Source organism: Dioscorea cayenensis, chromosome 10 (assembly GCF_009730915.1).
Source record: "Dioscorea cayenensis subsp. rotundata cultivar TDr96_F1 chromosome 10, TDr96_F1_v2_PseudoChromosome.rev07_lg8_w22 25.fasta, whole genome shotgun sequence".
Lineage (NCBI taxonomy): Eukaryota > Viridiplantae > Streptophyta > Magnoliopsida > Dioscoreales > Dioscoreaceae > Dioscorea > Dioscorea cayenensis.
Genome location: NC_052480.1, coordinates 19,522,149 through 19,528,758, shown reverse-complemented (window position 1 = coordinate 19,528,758; position 6,610 = coordinate 19,522,149).

The window sequence follows — 6,610 nt, the reverse complement described above, 5'->3', positions numbered from 1 at the left end:
CATTAGAAGACCCATGCTTTGTTAGATCCCTGCATGCTCTAAGAGGTTAGGTTATGCTATATCTCTGGATTATGGTTTGATTAGATTTCTGAGTTAAGATTTGATTATCCCTTCTAGTGGATTTCTTGAACTTAAGGTGGACATAGGAGGCTGGGGTAGAAGAGTTTCCATTATAAATTCCTAGTATTTAGATCTGGTTACCAAGAGATTGTGACCAGTAGGCCCTTGAATTGCCATGATCCAATACTAGATTGAATTGTCACACCTTAAAGCTATTTCACAAGTAATCATTAAGGGAATCTTCATACGATCTCTTGAAATCCTTCAATTGCACTTAATGATCCTCCATTGTATTGTTTAGTAAATTATATAAGTAGGATAAAAAAACAACGTAAATGTTTAGGGTATTGATTAAGTGAAAAGGAAGTAATAGGAGCATCTCGCTGTTCCTAGGGAAATATGACCCTTGTGTTCAGCCACGAGGTATTACTTAATGACCCGTACACTTACGGTATTCACTAACTAATTATAATATTATTTGCATATTTATATTCATATATTCACACACCTTATAGGTTTGTTAATGATCATGATATTGATCACCTGGATGAGTTGTAGTTTATCCGTTATTTATCGGTATTTTTTTTAGTTAAACAAACTTTTTGGAACAACTGTTATCTATATTAATCAATGGAATCATTATTTTTCAACATTATTGGTTGAACAGATTTGTTGTAACATGTATTATTTACATGAATTATTGACATAAAAACATTATTATATTCTATTATATTAGGGATTTAGAAACATATTAGAAACATATTAATTTATTTTAAAATATAATTTATTTTTTATATATACATTTTAGCAATGGATTTATAACATAATCATTTAAGTTTCTAATATAAAAATAAATTTAAAACAGAATATGTTCGGTTTTAAATCCATTTATAAATTTGGAAACAGATAGATTTCATTGCAAATTCGCTCTAAATTTAGAAACGGATTTGCAATAGAATAAACTATGTTTAAGAATTTAAAATAGATTTGCAATGGAATAATTTGTTTCTATTTTCAAAATTTAGATACTGATTTTATTTTATTGAAAATATGTTTCTAAATTCTAAAATAAACTGCTATTTCTATTAGAGCTTTTTGAAAATGGAATTTGTCTATTGGTAATCCGTTTCTAAACTAAATTAACAACTTATTAGAAACGGAAAATGCTATTTGTAAACTATAATTTTCTATTAATGTAAGAATCGATAGATGTGAGGAATATTATGTATTTTGAATCCACTGGTATTATCCATATACCTCAACAAAATGTTGTGACTAAGCACAAGAATAGATTTTTAATTGAAAATGTTAACGCCATGTTGTCAAATTCCTGATTAAGTCAAGGTTTTTTGAGTGAAGCATTGCTAACAGTATGCTATATATTCAGTAGAGTACCTATTAAAAGGGGTATAGTTACCCTATATGAGATTAGCAAGAAAAAAAAACCTTAATAACATGTATTATGGACACCACCATGGCAACAAAATTTGTAGCTTTGTCTTCATCTTGTAAGGAATGTGAATGATTAAAAGATTTATTAAATGAAATTTCTTTATGGCTAAAGCCAATACCACGAATTTCTATTCATTGTGATAGCGAGGCTACATTAGCAAAAACTTATTATATCGAATTTATAATGATAAGTCTAGACATATTAATTTAAAACATAGCTATGTGAGACAAATTATTACCAATGAGGTAATCACTATAAATTTTGTAAAGTCTTATGAAAATATGATAGATCCTTTAACAAAAAGATTACCAAGAGATTAAGTTAGCAAGACAGCAAAAAGGATGGGTCTCAAGCATATATATGAATGTGACATCAAGTCTTAAGTTCAATGTGACAGCAATGAGGTAATCACTATAAATTTTGTAAAGTCTTATGAAAATATGATAGATCCTTTAACGCTTGATTAATGACATCAAGTCTTAAGTTCAATGAGTTAAAGTACATTATATGAATGTGACTGCAAGTACGCAATATATAAACCATCCCAAATAAAGGAGTAGTGGTACTTGTATGTGAAGGTAGGTTGATTGATCTTGTAACTCTTAATAGATCTCATAACATAAATATGTCAAAGTGCTTTGGATTTAATTAAAATTTCATTAATTAGTAATTTTAATAATTAGTTATTAGTTTGAAGAGACGAATTTGTTATCAATTTAAAGAGATGTGTCCATTATCACTTTAAAAAGATGTATTAGTTATTAATTTGAAGAGAAGTGTTTCTTAATAATCAACGTGGAAAAATTTATAAATCCCCCACATCTCTTAAAATTCAAAATAAGATAATATCTTACCTTATTTTTGAGAATACAACATTTTAAAATTTTTGAGTCCTAACGACTTGTTGTTCTCTATTGTGAAATTCAAAGGATTAAATCTATGCATGTGACATAGATTCGATTAGGACTTCGTTGTATCTTCAAGGCTATTTCTACTTATCCTTTCGCATACAAAATTTGTGGGGGTGAATAAAGCTCAAAGGAGAGTGGCAATTTGCAGTACGCCTTGAAGCTTTATTCAAATCCTTGTTCTTATATATTTCTAACAGAGCATAAGTCTAAAGTATTTTGATAGAAAATATTATGAGTAACATAATTACTCACTGAGTAAATTGACAATTATGCGAAATAAAAGGAGAATGAGAAAACACAATTTTGAACTTGAAATACTATAAATAAACAAAAAAATTTTAAATGCAATATAATGAATGTGTAACATAAATTAGCTCTAAGGGCTTGCTAAGAAATTAGCTTGAACCTAATTAGGGCCATGTCTAAGTTTGGGGACACAAAGCTAAATGCTTTTATTCAGTGTTATAATAAATAAAATTAGCCTACCTTGGTGTTGACCACTGAGTGCATGTATGTGGTAAGTCATGGTGCCTCAGTTTTCCCAAAGACATCCCTCCAATTTGCCTATTAGGTTATTACCATGCCTCCTAAATGGGGTAGTTATATCCAATCAACCACGCTACCTTGTAGGGAATCCTATTAAAGTACTGGGAGCTCCAAGCTCCCCATCTCCAGAGAAAACATTTAGTCAATTACAAAGCTATTTGTACATTAAGAATATCATTAAATCATGTTTTAGGAACCAATGCATACATTTTCATATCAAGAATAATACTGTATAAATAATCAACAAAATTCCTATTGTAAATCCGGATATAAAAAGGATTAATTTGTACAACAAATATGGCATAAATGATATCATTCAAATACTATAGGTAAACCATTTTCAAGCATCATTTTTAAAAATAAAAATAAAATAAATACCCACTCACATGCAAAGCTTTTTAAGCTAGAAGAGGGACCTGACTTCTACTCTTCTGCAAGTTTTTTGCACTTCCTTTAAGAGTGTGTTTGTTTGCCATGATTTTCAACTCCATGTAAAACCAAATCCCATACATCATAAAATCTATTGTTTGTTTGGAAGGACTTTGTTTTCCTGTAGCAAATCCAAATCCAGCCAAATAGTACATCTATGGGATTTTTTTTTACGACCAACTTGGTCGTAAAACAAAATCCTGAACACTTGTGAGAAGAAGAGAGGCCGATATCTTATGTATTCTCCATCATTTTGGCACCGATATGGCTTGTGTTTCCAGATCCGGTCATTTTCTTCACTGATATCTTTTACTGGTCCCAGTTACAAGAATATGCTTCTCTTATCTGATTTGTGTCTCCAAATTCGATCATTTCTTTAACTTGTTAATCTCCATACCGATCAAGTCATTCTCCTTGACCAGTAGTTAGATTAGAAATTTATTTATTTATTTATTTTAATTCCAATTATAGGAATATGTTTCTCTGATTTGGTTTGTGTCTCCACATCTAGTCGTTTCCTTCACCGGTTGATCTCCATAATTGATCTGTTTGTTCTCCTTCACCGGTAATTAGATAAGATTTCTTTAATTTTATTTTTTAATCCCAATTATAATAATATGTTTCTTTGGTCTGGCTTGTGTCTCTGAATCCAGCCGTTTCCTTCACCGGTTGATCTCCATGTCGTTCTCCTTCACCAGTAATTAAGTTAGAATTTTTTTTTTTAATTTTATTTAATCCCAGTTATAGGCATATGCTTCTCTTATTAAATGTTAATTTTTATAAATTTTTATTTTTTTGCATAGTTTGTTTAAAAATTAGATAAGATTTATTAACTAGATATTTAAAATTAATTTTTTTTAACTTTGATTGGTATAAATGTTAATTTTCTAACCTTGCTTAACAACTAGATAAGATTTATTTATTTTGCAATTTTTTGTTCTTGTAACCACTTCCTTGTATAAATTTTCCATATAAATCTTATCAAAATGATAAGGTTAATTTGAAATATGAATATATTAAAATCTAATTTAAAATAAAAATTTTAATCCTACCAAAACTCTGAAATTTAGATAATGATTTGATCATCTGATTAGAATTGTTATTTAGAAAAAAAAACCTATGTAAATGCCATGCATGAACGCCATGAAAACTATAATTTAAGAATCCCTCAAATTGTTGATAGCTAAAGCCACCGATGTCAACATGGGACTATAAATTGCAAAGCATTCACTTGAATGCTAAGGACCTCACATGAAGAATAAAGATACACCTACCAATTCAAACTTACACACAATTTAATTATTTTTACAATTAGGATGGACATGAGGGAATTATTGCATGGCCTGATAAATGGCAACATCTTATCTAATTACATTGTGGTTTTAGTTGATCAGTGTAATTAATATTATTAACAATTAACTATTGAATTACAAATCCATGCCCAAGATGAGGCATATTTGAATAAGCCCATTGAGGACTATGACTTGATCGAGACTATATGTGGCAATGATCAAGCTACTGGTCAGCATACTATTCAGTTTGGAAACCAAATTGGTATAAAAATAGACGATGACATAGTGCCTGAAGGATTCTTTCATGCCAAGCATGTTCATGATATCTCCTTTGGAGAGGGTGGTGCATATGGTAATGCCTTCCCATTGATCCATAGTCAAGCTAATACCTTTGAACCTGCATCGGTAACAAGCCTAGCTAATACAATGGAAAAAGTGAAAGGCAAGCGTAAGGTAAATGTCAATGATGATAAAATTTGTGAATTGACCACTACTATTAAAAATGTATTTGAATTAGTTAGATCTAGTCTATCAATAAGCTTCGCAAGAGAGCTTCAAGATGAGTGTATCAAGTTGACACATTGTGGGTATTCCATTGAACAAGTTGTTAAGGTGTTTGAGCATTTGATGGCTGATGATACAAGAGCTCAAACTTTTTCTGGCATGTGTGAGGACTTTTGCAATGTTTGGTTGAAAAAAATTTTCACTTCAGGTGGTCACAATCTTTGTTATTCGAAAATGGTAAGATATTCTTCCTTTTAATGGCTACTCATCACTTTTTAATCCCATCTAAATTAATTATGCATCTGACCTAACTTTTATTTTTTTATTTTTGAATTAATTTGTTTTTCTCAGGTTGATGTCAAATTATCTAGTGCTTTTGAAAGTTGTGTTGGAGATCATGTCATGCACATCCTATCTTGAAGCATGTGTTTAATTTGTGTATTTACCTATGCCTAGCAAAATTGAATCATGTGGATTGAATATGTTATATGGGAGTATATCTATCATACATATGTATTTACATATCTTGTGTGTTTGGTACATTTGAATAATATGTTTGAGTATGTAATGTGAGGCTGCCTAATGTTTATTACTTTTGTATCATATGGAATGGAAAGTCTTTTGAATTGCCTAATTTTGAATCATGTGATTGAGTATGTTACATGAGACAGCCTAATGTTTTGGATTGCTTAATTTTCATTGTTTTGTGAAGTTAGTGGTTAACATTGATATTGTTTATATTGTTTAATGATGAAATTATGTTGTTGGAAAAATTTTGGTTTAATGTAATGTAACAGAATTGTTTTACAAATATTTTCATTTAATAAAATACAATTTGTGTGTTTTTGTTTGTAATTATGTCAATTAAATGTTTTTGTAATATTTATGTTATCAAAGTTAATATAGAAATTATTCCAATGAATATCAACAAATCAACTTACTTAAGGCTGTGGTGAGAGTAAAAAAATAAAAAAAATAAAGGCATAATGTTATTTAATATTACATGAGATTATAATAACAAATGGCTGTTATTGTATTTTTATCAATATTGTGGACTAAAAAAATAATAAAATATTTGATATATTTAATTTAATTATTAAAAGTAACAATAAACTGTAATGAAAATATAATTAATTATTAAATTAAGTAATTATATACATGATTATTTTATTTATTGTTAATAAATTCTATTTAGTGTATTTTATAATTAATTAAACTTATGATTATCGAAAATGGGGTAATCTCACCATTGGTGTTCATATACTAAAAATACGTCCAACCAAACACATGTTTTGAAAATCCATATTTACAAACTCTTCTAAATAAACACATAATTCTGAAATTCAGTATTTCTAAATGTAGCCAACCAAACACTGAATTTGACTCTCCTGTATTTTCAAATCTATAGATTTACA